The sequence below is a fragment of the Sinocyclocheilus rhinocerous genome, unplaced genomic scaffold, assembly GCF_001515625.1.
Source record: "Sinocyclocheilus rhinocerous isolate Xijiao unplaced genomic scaffold, SAMN03320098_v1.1 scaffold1908, whole genome shotgun sequence".
NCBI classification, from domain to species: Eukaryota; Metazoa; Chordata; class Actinopteri; order Cypriniformes; family Cyprinidae; genus Sinocyclocheilus; species Sinocyclocheilus rhinocerous.
The window spans coordinates 380,216-396,062 of record NW_015630984.1 but is presented as its reverse complement, the minus strand read 5'-3'; the positions used below and the strand labels follow the sequence as shown (position 1 = coordinate 396,062).

Sequence of the window (15,847 nt, the reverse complement as noted above, 5' to 3'; positions counted from 1 at the left end):
CCCCCCCCCCCCCCCCCCCCCCCGCTAGTGAAGTTTATTCTCTAAAACACCTGAGTGCTCTGCTATGCATTTTAGACCGTGTGTCTTATGTTAAATTAGGATAACTGTTACATGTGTGACTATGTTAAATGTGTTTGTCTCCTGCGTGGAACACTTGGCTGTTTCCCACATGGCTACAGTGTCTATGTACAGGAGCGGGTTGCCACGCGGCTACAATGTGATTCACTCTGATTTCTGTCTGTCACCTGGCTTAACAAGTTACAGTTTTCGTGCTTATAGGAAAAAATAAATGTTTTGTTATTTTGCTAGCATTTTTTGTTATTTGCTAGTAGGTCCTTAATGAATGAATAATTGAAAGTATGGGATTTCCAGAATACTCAAATATCTAAATTAATAAACAATCGATATTTGTGATCAGTTTTTAATTAGAAACATTGCCTAAATTTAGTGATCACTTAAAATTGGAGTCGGATTGAAAACGGAGCTAGACTAAAATTGAAACTAAATCCTGATACATTCAAAAGCGCAAGTAAAAGACCAAATACGCATTAAACCTTCGACCAGGCCGCTGGATTCCGCTGTTTTGGGCTGGCGGGTGGATTCTTACACATGATAAAATCACAGTACAAATGTCTAGACATGCTCAGTAGTTAATGTCAGCTATTATTTTCTAAAGAAACAGATCAGGAATGCTTCAACGACAGCTCAGCTCAAATGACATCATTTATATTCATTTTGAGCGTTATATTTTGTGATTTTAGGATGTTTAGAATGAAAAATCTGATTTTTGTCTGGTACTGCACATTTCAAAATCAAACAATCTAGCTACGTGCACTACTATTCAAAAGTTTTAGATCAGTAATATTTTTAATGTTTTTAAAAGAAGTCTCTTTTGCGCACCAAGGCTGCATTTATTTGACACATTTAAAAAAATACAAAAACAGTAATCCTGTAAAATATTTTTACAAGGGCTCGTCGGATGAAAATCTGACTTTTAAAGTGCTATAATTGAGTGTTCGGTGCATCTACCAACTCAGAAAACATGAAAAAGAAGAACCCAGTAAGTTTGGTTTCCTAAGCCTTTCTCTGCAAGCATGTGAGGAAATGAGCCGATCAGATTGGGTTCTTATTATAATATTACCGGCCATTAATCTGCACGTTTCCACCCACAGCACTCAGCCGGTGTACTTGTTCTGACGCCATGGCAAAAGTTTACGGAAAACATGCTAAAATGTTCTATTGTTGGCTGCACAGACAAACACAAATTTAGAGTCCCAGCCTCAGTTCAGACAAGAGAGGAGGGGATTTATTTTATTTTTAGTGGAAATCCCGGAAGGGGGGTGGGGTGCGCAGTAACTCATTATCATTTAAAGAGACATACACCAAAACGGGTTGGTGTGAGCAGAGCTGTTTTTGACAAGGCAAAAAGGGTGTTGTTTACACAGCCATTGAGTGTTTTTAAGCAAAATATGTTACAGACATTTCATGAAGCACCTAATAAATCATGCCAACTTGTGGAAAATGTTCATCCGATGAGCCCTTTAATTAATGTATTTGAGTTGCTTCAAAGGCTTCTTAACACCAGATGCTGGAAAAAAAAAAAAAAAGGGGGGGCATCATTTGTCAGACCCTTTGGTTTGGAGACCAAGAACTGTCAGTCATGAATTGTTTCACGCTGATATTTTCAAAAGCTGTACCTTTAAAGCAGCCAGTGTGAGTTATTAAATGACATTATATTAAACATTGCAATGCTTTTATAGTAGTTTTATGTTTTTATTTCTGGAGCTCAATAGCATCATTCCCTATTCACTATCATTATGTACAAGCAGCGTTAACCTCTTAATCCCCTCTAAGGTTAAACAGATGACAGGCAGGGGCTTGGATTGACATGAGGGTTGTGTTTAAGTGAATAAACCTTTTGCTTTTAATGTTTTTACCTTTCAAAGCTTCTGCTATGCCCTCAAAGTCAGCGGGCAGCATGTCAGCCCTGGTGTTTGGCAGATTGACCATCTCTCTGAGTTCCTGAAGAGATAAACAGAAATAAACAGTCATATTCCCTGCGGCCTTACACATTCTTTCGAAACCTTTCACTTGCAAAGTGAATAAATTATACAGTTATGTTATAGTTCATGTGGGTTTTTCCATGATGCAAAACATTGTTTTTTTCCCCCATGTATTTTTAATTTCGATCAACAGGTTCCTCTGCTTTATTTTCCAAACTCACTCAAATGGTTTTCATTCATTTCGAGGGAGTGAAGCAAGAGAGTCATACCTTGATGGTGCATGCGATTTGAAGAGGCCCTCGTTGGCCTACAATCAAAACCCTTCGCACTTTACTGCCTGCCAAAGCTTCTAGTGCATTCTGGGTAATGTCTGTGTCCTGTAAGTAGGCAACAGAGGGGATATTAGCCAGATCCACATTACTGTACACACAGGAAACGGTGGTTTATTTATTGATGAAAGCGGACTTCTCTGAGTCATTACAGAAATGTAACTGATATTATCAGCTCACAACAAAGAAATAGTTCACCCAACTATTGCATCACTGTCTCACCAATGGCTCCTCTGCAGTGAATGGGTGCCGTCAGAATGAGAGTCCAAACAAAAAAAAAAAAAAAAAAAAAAAAAGAAAAATCCATCATTAAGATGTTTTTAACTTCAAACTTCAAATCACGAGTCCATAATCCATAATATTGCTTTCTCCAGTGAAAACTTTGTCTAGTCTGAATCAGGAGAGAAATCTGCACAGATCAAGCACCGTTAATAAGCCAAAAGAGCTCTAAACAAAAATGTGGATGGATTTTGATGAGAAAGACAACAGGAGACGGAAGCATTATTATGGATTATAGACTTGATTATAGACTATTTTGGCCAGAAATGATGGTTTAAAGTTAAAAATTATGGATTTGGTTTTTTCAAACATGCATATTTTTGCTTCTCAAGACATTAACTGATGGACTGGAGTGGATTACTTGTGGATTATTGTGATATTTTTATCAGCTGTTTGGACTCTCATTCTGACGGCACCCATTCACTGCAGAGCATCCATTGGGGAGCAAGTGATGTAATGCTACATTTCTCCAGATCTGATGAAGAAACAAACTCATCTACATCTTGGATAGCCTGAGGGTGAGTATATTTCCAGCAAATTTTCATTTTTGGGTGAACTATTCATGTCAGCAGGAAGTTTTGAACATTATCTATGAATTTATTAATTCAAAACTCTTCTCTGAAGTCTGAACGTGCATTGTTAACCATATGTGAGCCTTGTCTTGTGAGTCTAAAGTAAACATAACACAGTAATTATTATTGGTTCAAACATGGTGAAACTTGTTATTCAGTGAGTCAATAAAGTAAGTGAGTCCTTTAATTCAAACCATACACACATGGGACTGAGATTGATTCATGAGTGAAATCAATGTCTTGTAAAAAAATAACTCTATTCCCTAAACTAATACAAACCAATTAACATCCGGTAAATCGTGTATATATCATAAGTCTCTCCAAACTTGATCAAATAAACACAGTGGGCTCAGACCTTCAACATGTCCATATAGGTGCCAGAAGTATTCGGGCCACATCCAGGGCCACATTTCCCTGTCCTAGAACCAGAGCCGTCTCACAGCTGAGATCAGGACGCGGCTGCAAATTACAGAGGAAATATTACAGTTTACAGAGTTGCTTAGGGGTTATTACACACCGAAACATCTGGAGAGATTTAAAGGAAATGACACCTCTTTATTACTGGGCAGTCCGTTGTACCATCCGACAAAGTCTTTAGCGGAGAAAACACCGGCTAAATCTTCACCTGGAATACCCATTGACCGATTTCCTTCGGCTTCGTAACTCTGGAAAAACAGATGCAGAGGAGGAGGATTTGGTTTGGATTCAATGTTCATCATTTCTTCTAGACATGTTATAATCATACAGGAGTTTAAAATTAAGCAAAATACAATATAGCTACATCATAGCAATTCGTATTATATGTGTCAACCTTGATTTTTCTTATCAACTCCATGAAACCACAGCCAACTTGAGGAAAAAACTGTACACCAGTGGCGTGATATATATCACCCTCACACTGCCATGTCTCCCCTGCCCCTCCAGAGGTCTGTGCACGCCACTGTCACACTCCCCTAGTTATAAAAGAAAAAAAACACTTTTTCCCGTTTCCACGGAAGATGCAAGAGACGCTTTAACGACTTATCTTGCTTTTAGAAGATTGTTATCTTTTTGGGTTTTTTCACTGACGTCACACAATAAACAACAATGAAAGTCTTACACTGTGATTTAAACAATGCTTTACGTTGCAAGAGGAATATAAGACAGAAGTATAAAAGAAAGTGTAAGAAGATTTTTTTTTTTTGTATGTTTATACATTTTTATTTTCACAAATGCACAAAGTTGGATATACACTACTGTTCAAAAGTTAAAAAAGGTTAGTCTCTCATGCTCATCGAGGCTGCATTTATTACTGTAAAAACTGTGATATTATGAAATATTAACACAATTTAAAATAACTGTTTTCGATTTTAATGCATTATAAAATGTAATTTATTCCTGTGATGCAAAGCTGAATTTATCACACATTTATCTATCCATCTTGATTTACTTTACAGCACTTTTTTGCCCTTTTTGCATCTTGAGAGAATTTTTACAATGTGCAAAAACAGCTCTGAGATTGTTCTTTTGTATTCTACTGATGGAAGGAAAGTTGAAACAATGTAATATATGTTTTCACAGCAGGTAATGTATAATCACAGTCAGTATAATCTTTCAGTTTACTTTTACTTTCTATTCATTCAGCTGCTGTGGCAACGGATGTGCATCAAACCATGCGGGTCATCATGTGAGCATCACGATCAGCAAGGCGCTAACATCGCCAAAGTCTTGAGTGCATGAACTGATCAAATGCAGACCTTGAATGAAATATAAGTCACTTTGGATAAAAGCACCTGCCACCTGCTCTGACTAGTATAAACACCACCTCTGACCAAAAACACACAGACCATACATCACCTTATGCCGCATTTTCATTCAGAAATGTCCTAACAGTAAAAGAAAAACACATTTCACATTTCCACTGAAGGTGGAAGCAGTGCCGGCCCTACCTAATAAGTGATATAAGCGGTTGCATAGGGCCCTGTGGCCACCGGGGGCCCCACACCAGGGGTTCACACAGTAATGTGTGGTAATCATAGCTTTGATAAAGTTTGCTTGTGTCAGTTGTGTGCGTAAAAATGTTTGAAAATAAAGCGGTGGGACTATCAATCTGGTGCAGAAATGGGGAAAAATAGGAAAGAAATTGAGCAAGATAAGGGTAAGTGATGAATTTCGCAAAGATGTTATTGAAATGAGGGTTGCTGGATCATGTCTTGAATGAATGATTCTAGATACCTTAATATCTGAACTGTTTGGATCTTTAGAATGCATATTAGCTTCTTTTCCATTGACCAGTTATATTTTACAACACTGTGTGAAAATTCTGTGCGATTTTCGCATTGATCTGAACAAAAGCAGCATGGTTTTTTGGCGAATTGATTACCATTTCTTATAACCACAGTTTTACTACAAATGTCAGTGGAGCAAAATAATGGTTAATTTGTGGTTATCATGGTTTAACTATAGTAACCATGTTTTTTTTTTAGTAAACCCTTGTTTAATTTGTGTAAGTGTGAGCAGAAATACAGCGATAACCATGGTTACTCCTGTACTTCCAGCTCTCTCTCTGCCATATTAATCTATATTCTATGTGACTATCAGGACATGCCTTGGTCTCCATGGTGTTGATTCGTCATATTCATGTAGCAGCAGTGGTGATGAGAGAACGCGCTTGAGAAACAGTTTAGGGAGGAGAAATCAATCTACTTATAAAATACCGGTCACAGATTTTTGGTCACTTTCTAAATAATAAAAGTATAGCGCATCTACTAATAATTATATATAAATAAAGTGTTTTTTTACTGATGCAAATATGTAAGAAATGATGCATCACGATACAAATGCCAACTTGTATCCGATGCACACTTTTTTAAATCAATGCATCGCATCGTTAACTTTTATGCTGATGCACTGAAGCGAATCTCTGAATCTTACGTCTCTAATATATACACACATTACGTAATCACAAACTTTAATTTTGGATGCAATGATTAATCAATTTGTATATTTGACCCCCATATAGATTTGACTATGGCAATAAACATAAAAAATATATAATATATATTTGATCTTTTTTTATGTTTATTGCCCATAGTCAATTTTTACTACACAAAACTGGCACTTGGTGAGTGATTAATATGGATTTACTACTGTTGTGTTGTGGTTTAGTGTGGTACGCTTGTTGTAACTCGTCAATCGTCACATCTTTACCCACATTCACATTGCCATGGAAGCTGCATCGTTCATGCTGGGCCGTCTGAGTGAAAGTGTTAATGACATTCTGGAAAATTAACATGAGGAATCAAAAAAACATGCATTAGTTCATATTTACAGCAATGATTCATGTACTTGAAAAAAAAAGTTAATACACAAAAATGCTTAAGTTTGAGGGAAAACTTGAAAGCAGAGGAAGAGCTTGTTTGTCCTCAAATCTGCTGTCTGTAACACTCATGATGCTTATCACATGCACACAGGAACACTGTACTGACTTAGTCACAACATACTGTAAATCAGACAGAAACAAACATTCATGTTCTACTGACAGTAATCCAGCAATGAACAGCTGAATGATTAATAGAATGATTGAGCCAAATAAATCATTTTGCCAGTTCAGTTTTGGCTTTTGAAGATTAAATCAAAGATTTCTCATAATCCCATAATGCGTATTGATTAATTCAGTGATCTCTGTATGACAGGCATGAAACAATTAAAGAGACTTGATGTAACACAAAGCACACAGGGTTCATTTTTATTTCACAGTGACTAAACGAAGGCCTGACCTTGACCTCAGGATGATCACCGGCAGTCGCTCGTAAATGTCTACGACTGCATCCCGCCGAGCCTAAAAGTGATACAATGAAATGAACAACTTCAAACGAACACTGGGTTATTTGTGTACAAATGCCAGGACACATTGTGAGATACTGACAATGATGAGTTTGTCTGTATACCACAAAAACTAAAGATCGGCATTCAAAAAAGTCTTCAAGTGCCAGATCATTGTGTCTATCTCAAAACGAGCAGCAGTTACTGCCTGTGCTGTGGGAATCAAATGTAGATCTGTAGATGTGGGATAAAAGTAAACATCAAACAAGATACCAGATTTTCCTGGACGGCTTTCAAAAAAAAAAAAAAAACTTTCAAAACTGTCACGCAAAGCCTTGGGATGCTCGGGGAAAACCAATAGGTTCATATGCAATCAGCAAACCTAAAAGAACCGAATTAGCTAAAGCTAGATTAAATCTTTCCTGAGAAAGTGTGTATGTGTGGTATGGCGTGCTTACCTTCAGGAGCTGTTGTGCTGTGTAAAAACCTGCAGGACCTCCACCCACAATACACACTCTTGGACCGGATGGGGAGGACAACCCACACACACCTGGCAACATGACAGAAACAATATGTCAGTACATGACACGTCCTAAATTATATTACATTACACAACAGGGACTGATTGAGCATTCGCTTTATACCACACACAGTAAAACCTTCCACACACTGTGAATGTGATTTTTATCAGATGAGTACAGGATGTTTGTTCTATAAATATGTTTGTCTATTTATGCAACCAAACGTTGCTGATTGCATCTGAATTTATTGGTTCTCACAGAGCCTCCCGAGGGAGTTTTATTATTTTATTGCACTTACATTTGGCTGTTGAATTTCCTGAAGACTGTGGATTCTAGGTTCATGATCCTTCTTTGTCTTGTGATTTGTGCTTATGAGATCATCATGGGATAATGTGATTATGAGAAATATTTGATTTTATCCTCAAAAGCCAAAGATCTATCCATCCATCCATCCATCCATCCATGAGAGAAACTAGGGCACCATGTGTCATGTGTCTTTATTTGACCCTCTAACTCTAGCACTTTCTATTCTTTTAATTCTACTTTATCTATTTATCTTCTTTTTTTATTTAAAAAAAACACTAGCTTTCAATTTTTTCTATTCTGTCTACTTGTTTTTCTTTGTGTGTGTGTGTAATATATATATATATACATATTCACACACACACACCTTGCTACGTGAACTGCGTGAGGCTAATCGAGACTTGTCATTTGTACTTATATATTGTTGCTCTGTTGTTAGTTTTGACTGCTTTTATTGTCCTCATTTGTAAGTCGCTTTGGTTAAAAGCGTCTGCTAAATGACTAAATGTAAACCACCACAATCAAAGAAACAACATAAAATAAATAAATAATAAAAAGTTTTTTACCAAAGAGGGCTATGTGTTACAGAAAAATGTAATTTCATTTTAATTTATTTATTTAATGTGAATTAATTTCAGAATTTCATTATTCTTTCTTTGATTTTCCAAGCCTAAATACTTTGAACCCCACTAAATCCCACTATCACAGGAGCGCGAACACACACACACACACACACACACACACACTCACACATACATAGTTTTAACTTTTAAACTTTTCATCTAAACTTTTACAGCTGTGCTAGACAGAGAAAGTATGTCTGCTAGAGACGCAAAACTGTAATGAGTTACACATAAAAGAATGTGAAAACATCTTTTAAGCTCTGGTCTGTTTTACAAGAGATGTCTGGGAAGATGTGCGGCAAGATGTCTGCAGAGAACTGTGTCAGTGTCAGACAAAGTTCAGCAGGAGGAAGAAAAAAAAAAGTACATTCTCTAAGGATATTCCAGGGTCTTTTGCAACATTGGCCTGGTGAGTTTGCGCGGGATTTGCCGTCAACTTTATAGCAATGTTCAGGACAAGAATAAAGTAAATTGTCGTTTCCTCATTATATATATATATATCACATAGGTTTTTACTAGCTGGTAATAACATACTAAAATAAATAGACCAAAGGAAGTTGTTTTAACACAGAAGTGTAGTACTCCTAAATCAAACCACTGAAAATCATACATGCAAGAATGGAGTGAAACTACTGTTTTATGTTTAAAACAATAAAGGTAACAAATTGTGTGTGAATGTTAATGGAAAACATCTTACAGAGGTGTTTGTTTAAAAACAAGAGAACTTTAAGAACTTCTCCACAGACTGTGGAGGTGGTGTCTTGTACTTAGTGATGTTCCTCAGACCAGGCCATACTTATGCCGGGTCGTTGGCTGAAAACTGGTTTTTCAGCTTTTCAGAGTAGTTTTTTTTAGCCACTCTGATCTCCTTTGTCAGTCTGTTTCTGGTCTGGTTGTACAAGAGTTTATCTCCACTTCTGTAAGCATCCTCTTTGGCATGACAAAGCTGTTTGAGCTTCCCAGTAAACCACGGTTTATCATTATTGAATGAGTAGAATGACCTGGTGGGGATGCACATATCCTCACAGAAACTGATGTATGAAGTTACAGTTTCTGTGAGCTCATCCAGATCGGTGGCTGCAGCTTCAAAAACACTCCAGTCAGTGCAGTCGAAGCAGGCTTGTAAATCCCACTCTGCTTCATTAGTCCATCTCTTTTACAGTCCTTATGACAGGTTTAGCTGATTTCTAGGTCGGTATAAGATGAATCAGGCAGTGATCAGAGAGCCCCAAAGCTACCCGTGGGCCATGGGACAGAGTGATATGCATTCTTTATTGTGGTATAACAGTGATCCAATATATTACTGTCTCTGGTGGGACATGTAATGTGCTGTTTGTATTTTGGCAGTTTGCGGGAAAGATTTGCTTTGTTAAATATTAGAACTTTGCTTTGTGGATATTAGAACAACTGTTCATCGGTCCACAAGGGGTGTGGAAAGAGGGGCCTGTATTATTCCTCTCAGAAAATGTTAATTTAGTCAGTCTGTATTTTCAGTCAAAGCTGCAGGGGTATGGAACTCCATCTTAAAAAATGGTTACTTACAACTCAGCACTGTCAACATTAGTAGCCTACTGTATTTTTAAATTAGATTTTAGACTTCTGTGTATTAATTGCTCTTGGTTATTTGCTTTCTCCTGTCGTCATCTCTCTCTCTTACCCTATATGTAGTTCAGTATTTTATTTTATTTTATTTAGATAACTTCCTATTGATTTCCATGTGAAATCATGTACTTGTTTTTTTTTTTTTTTTGGTTTGTATATGTGTGTGTAAGATGTTCTGTTTTTGTTTTAAGGGTGACTTTAATATTCTGTCAAGAATAAAATAGCTTTTTGGGCTAATTCTGGCACATTTACAGCCATGTTTATTAATGTGTATTGCCCCTGTAAACAAATAAACTAAATTTAACATTACTAAACCGTACAACCACAACAAATTGCATTGTTGCAATTAAAATGTCAATATTATAACATGCTGCACATTCATTCAGTGTATGAAAGTGGGTAAATGTAGGTAAAGTGGGACACATTACATTCACTTTTGTTGAATAAACAAGAGCAGGTTAGTCACAACTAGATGAGTAAAGTTTGTGAACAAACTTTGAATTTGGCTTGAGAAAGCCTAGCCTGAAAATTTGAAGCAGTTGTAAAAGCTTGAAGTTTGAAAGATTAGATAGATAAGATGTTGATAGCATGTTGCTAGTATGATTTAACACATTGCTAACATGATTTAACATTTTCCTAACATGTTTTCGCATGATTATATGTTGCTAGCATGCTTAGCATGTTGCTAGCATGTTTTAGTACATTGCTAGATTGATTTAGCATTTTGGATAGTCATTACCCTTTGCTAGTGATAGACAGCTTAAACACTCTTATTTTACAAAATCTTTGACCCCCTCAATGAAAGTCTATGGGACTTTTCGTAGTTTTGATCGTCAGTTTAAAGAAAATCACAAGTCCGATCAGTTAGAAAAGATATAGCAATGAGAAAACAATGAGAAATGAGAATATGGTGATTTTTGACAGGTTTCTACAAAGGTTTTGCATCAAAAATACTACAATGAGAAAATCTCTACTTTCTCGTTTGAAGATGTCGAATAAAAAAGCTTTAGAAAAGCTAAGAAACCATTTTCATTTATTTATAGTAAATAATTACAAAAGCTGCAAGTAACACATTGAATAAAACATTACATTTTGAAGTAGAAAAACTGGACTGAAGATCCTGTACTGGAAAATGAATGCAAACTTCCTTTCGGAAAAGAATCAGCCACAATAATCACTGCATAATTGAAGTGAACTTGAGTGAAACTTGAGTGAAACTGTCGGTGCTTTCCTGTGTTAACAATACAAACAATGTGGACAGCCTGACAGGTTTCACCAATATGGAGATGAGATAAAGGAACGTGCATGACCATTCGCCACTGATCATTTTTGGGATTTCCTTGTTTGAACTAGAAATGCAACATTATTATTGTCTGACTTCTGTTGGAGAGTGACACAAATACCTGCATGATTGTTTGTTCATCTTTAATTGGTATGTCAATCAAACAAAAGCAATTAAACAGTTGCACGAGACAGGCCCGAGTCTCTGACTAATGATTTCCCACACTTTAAAAACCCAATTTAACTTCTTTAAACAAAGACTGAGACACTAAATGCCACTGTTTTCTTGCAATATTTAAAAGCGATCAATTATGCTTCAGTAAAAACTGACAATGGATTCGCATAAACCGAGCAGCTCTGTGCATTATTAACTGGTTTGACCTGCATTTTTGTTGTCTTTATCTAGTGCACTGCAAAAATGCATATGAGATATGAGAATATGATTGCATTTGTACAGCAGAGAAGTTGCACTAATATTTACAAATGCTCTACTTTATGAAATACGTTCACTTTCTAAATGAGGGCATTTTTCCATCACCTGAACATGTTTGCACCTGTTCAGATAACTATCTGCTGCACCTTTAACCTGATCCTGGTATTTGTTAACCATTGTTATTATTCTTTTGAAGTGGATTTAACTGCTCAATTCCAGATTTTATTTTTAAACGGACAATAAATGTTTTATTTAGGGCGTCTCATTCAAAGAAACTCACTCACATGGCAGACAAACAAAGCAGACACATGCTGACATGGATAACATGTCCTCAAAAGACATGAGGTTAGATAAACAAATTTCCCTATTCAGTCTAGGTCATGTTTTTATTTTTATATGATGTTGAACTTATGCAGTTCATGGTAATTTTCATGCATAGGTTGCCACTTCAATGTAAAGGGTTCAGAAGCAAGATTGGCTCATCAACCAGGCTAAACAATCGCTTCAAGATTTGCTGCTGATTTACTGGGCATTAAACATGTCTACACAAAGACTGAGCATTTTTCAGCTTGTTTATGTATACTGTGGGCTAATTAAAAGAAAAGAAAATACTCAAACAATCATTGAAATATATCTATCACCATGACTCCTTACGGGCTCAGTACATAAAAACACAGTAACAATAATTTATTTTGAAATATGATGACAATGCACTATAAAATTGAATTGCATTCAAGTCTTTTGAAGTCTTTAAAACATATGATAAATTATATTAAATTGTAAATATTTTAAATATGTTGTATTTTACTTATATTTCATTCAATTATTTTTTAATTGTGGAAACTCTTTCTGTGAACGCAGGCACTAACATCATTCATTTTGGGTCTGTTTTTCACACAAAGCAGTTGTTTGGCCCAGAAGACTTGGAGTCTTTGTAATTAATAAATTATTGACATCATTTTATGTGTTTTAAATGTGCTGTATGTAATTATTTTGTGCTAAAGCATAAAAATACAATAATATGCTTGCACATATTTAGTAAACATGCCAGGTTCACATATTTATTTCTCAGATAAACAAGGCTACAGCCATTTAATCTAATTTCAAAAGCGCGTTCTGTGTCAGATTGTCTGTTTTTGTTTTGGTCTGTGTGACTCCGCCCACTGTCAATTTACACAATAGGATTTCGACACCCCGGGTTGCCAGTTGGCGGAAAACACAGCGTATTGCAGTCAAGGAATCCAGCAAACGAACTGGGTCAAAGATCGCAGATTCTACCCGACCTCGGCATCCATCTAAAATGCTCTATGACCAGAGGAACATTAAAATACAGTAAATCAACTCATCAACTTACAGTGCAACTTACAACCCGCGTGAGAATCGAGTCTGAACAGGAGGGGCCAGGAGAAACGACTCTCGCCAATATTTTGAATTGGGACTACTGTACCCAGTTCAACCACTAGCTGTCAATATTACATCCTGCACCTTTAAAATTAATAAAATATGCAAATATTCTGCATCAAACCAGATGATAAAAAAGTTGCCAAACATTCATCTTTACAGAGTGTGAAAGTCTTTAATATTATTTGAAAAACTGACAAACAGAATAACATCATGTGTACAAAAATAGTTTGAAGATACAGAAAATGAAAAAAAAAAAAAAAAAAAAAGGGCTGTCAATACAAGAGTTTGTTTACACACTCAGAAAAAAGGTACGAAAGCTGTCAATGTAGCGGTATGGTAACCTTTCAAAAGGTGATAATATGTACCAATTAAGTACTAATACGCACACTTTAGGTATTAATATGTAAGCTACTAATATGCAACAAGTAGGTGTAAATAAGGTACCGCCTCAGTGATAGCTTGTACCTTTGCAACAATAAACGTGTTCAAAGCCTCGTGACCTGCACTGGATGTGAAACCACAACTACTACACAGTCCGGCGGTGTTGTTTAGATGCTCTTTCTGACTATTTACTATTCTAATCATCTTTTGTGGCAGAATCAGCTGTTTTATAGTCCTTCTGGGATTGACAAAACTTTGTGGGATTGTACTTCCTGTAAATGATTAACATTATGACGATGAAGACGATTATGGCGCCGACAGTGACAGTGACCTCAGATGTAGTCAGCTTTGCTTCACCTTTGATGAGAAAATAAATAAAAAAGAATCTGTAATATCTATCAGTGAATTCAGACTCTGTTATGACATGGTTGAAATCATAAAAAGAACACCAGACTCATATATTAATTTTTTACTGTATATTTCTGCTACAGATTAGATAGAATATGTCTATTAATATCATGATCTATGTACTTTGACTCATGAAGTCATTTATGATTTATGATATGGAGTTAACAAATATGGTGACAAGAGGTTGAAGAGCAGCTTCATATGTTCCTGTAAGCAATCTGTAACAGTAAACAATAGTAAAATATCAACTCTATGACTCTCTGGCCAGTACAGCACAGCTGGGAGGCAGGTGCTGTCTATCATCTGGCATAAAGCGAATCATAATAACCTCAAATGAACCGGCTCTATTCCCGCCCTTAGCAGCCCTCGGGGTTGAGCGGGACAGACCGACTCTCAGAAACACCTACAAGCCCAGATGTCATGCACTGCCAGCGCTATATATCACTACACATCGCTTTCCAGAGCATGACGACTTCTGAAGAACGATCATCAGAAACAACGTGCAGGCAACGTGTAGTTTACTTTTAGTAGGTTTTGTACTTAGATTTGTATGTTTTTCATAGTGTTTCAAAAGAATTGTCATTCCAAACCTCTGTCTAAGTCTGTGCAACACTTTAAAAAAAAGAAAAAAAAAAAAAAAAAAAAAAAAAAAGGTCTGTCAATACAAGAGTTTGTTTACACACTCAGAAAAAAGGTACGAAAGCTGTCAATGTAGCGGTATGGTAACCTTTCAAAAGGTGATAATATGTACCAATTAAGTACTAATACGCACACTTTAGGTATTAATATGTAAGCTACTAATATGCAACAAGTAGGTGTAAATAAGGTACCGCCTCAGTGATAGCTTGTACCTTTGCAACAATAAACGTGTTCAAAGCCTCGTGACCTGCACTGGATGTGAAACCACAACTACTACACAGTCCGGCGGTGTTGTTTAGATGCTCTTTCTGACTATTTACTATTCTAATCATCTTTTGTGGCAGAATCAGCTGTTTTATAGTCCTTCTGGGATTGACAAAACTTTGTGGGATTGTACTTCCTGTAAATGATTAACATTATGACGATGAAGACGATTATGGCGCCGACAGTGACAGTGACCTCAGATGTAGTCAGCTTTGCTTCACCTTTGATGAGAAAATAAATAAAAAAGAATCTGTAATATCTATCAGTGAATTCAGACTCTGTTATGACATGGTTGAAATCATAAAAAGAACACCAGACTCATATATTAATTTTTTACTGTATATTTCTGCTACAGATTAGATAGAATATGTCTATTAATATCATGATCTATGTACTTTGACTCATGAAGTCATTTATGATTTATGATATGGAGTTAACAAATATGGTGACAAGAGGTTGAAGAGCAGCTTCATATGTTCCTGTAAGCAATCTGTAACAGTAAACAATAGTAAAATGATAGAATGTGAATATGATAAGCAATACCTTTCTTAACAGTGTCCATAGTGACAGTTTTATCTCCACCAGACTCTGTAAACAGATTTTCAAAGATCATGAGGTCAACAAAACAAAACAAATTGGAAGCATTTAAAGGGGTCCTATTATGCTCTTTTACAATGTCTTGATTTTGTTTTGGGGGTGTACTAGAACATGCTCTGCTTGGTGGTTTGAAAAACGTACTATTTTTACATAATTTACATTATTACAATACCTTTCTCCCCAGCCTGGCACAAACGGTTCGATTAGTTCCGGGTTTGATGAAAAACGAAATGTGATGTGATTGGTTAGCTGTCCCAGTGCGTTGTGATTGGCGAACAGCTTAGACGGTGTTTCAGTACTGCCCCGCCCCTTGCCAAAGCAGCAAGTTCCGTCTGCTCCGGTATAGTTAAGGATGGCGTCAATATTGCCATATCAATTTGAGCCGGATTCAGACCCAGAGAATA

The 15,847-nt window shown here is 36.4% G+C and overlaps 1 pseudogene; it reads right to left on the bottom strand.

The window, feature by feature from the left end:
• Positions 1-7,547, bottom strand: part of LOC107740861 (NADPH:adrenodoxin oxidoreductase, mitochondrial-like) — a 15,774-nt pseudogene extending 8,227 nt beyond the window's left edge.
• Positions 7,548-15,847: the final 8,300 nt, after the last annotated feature.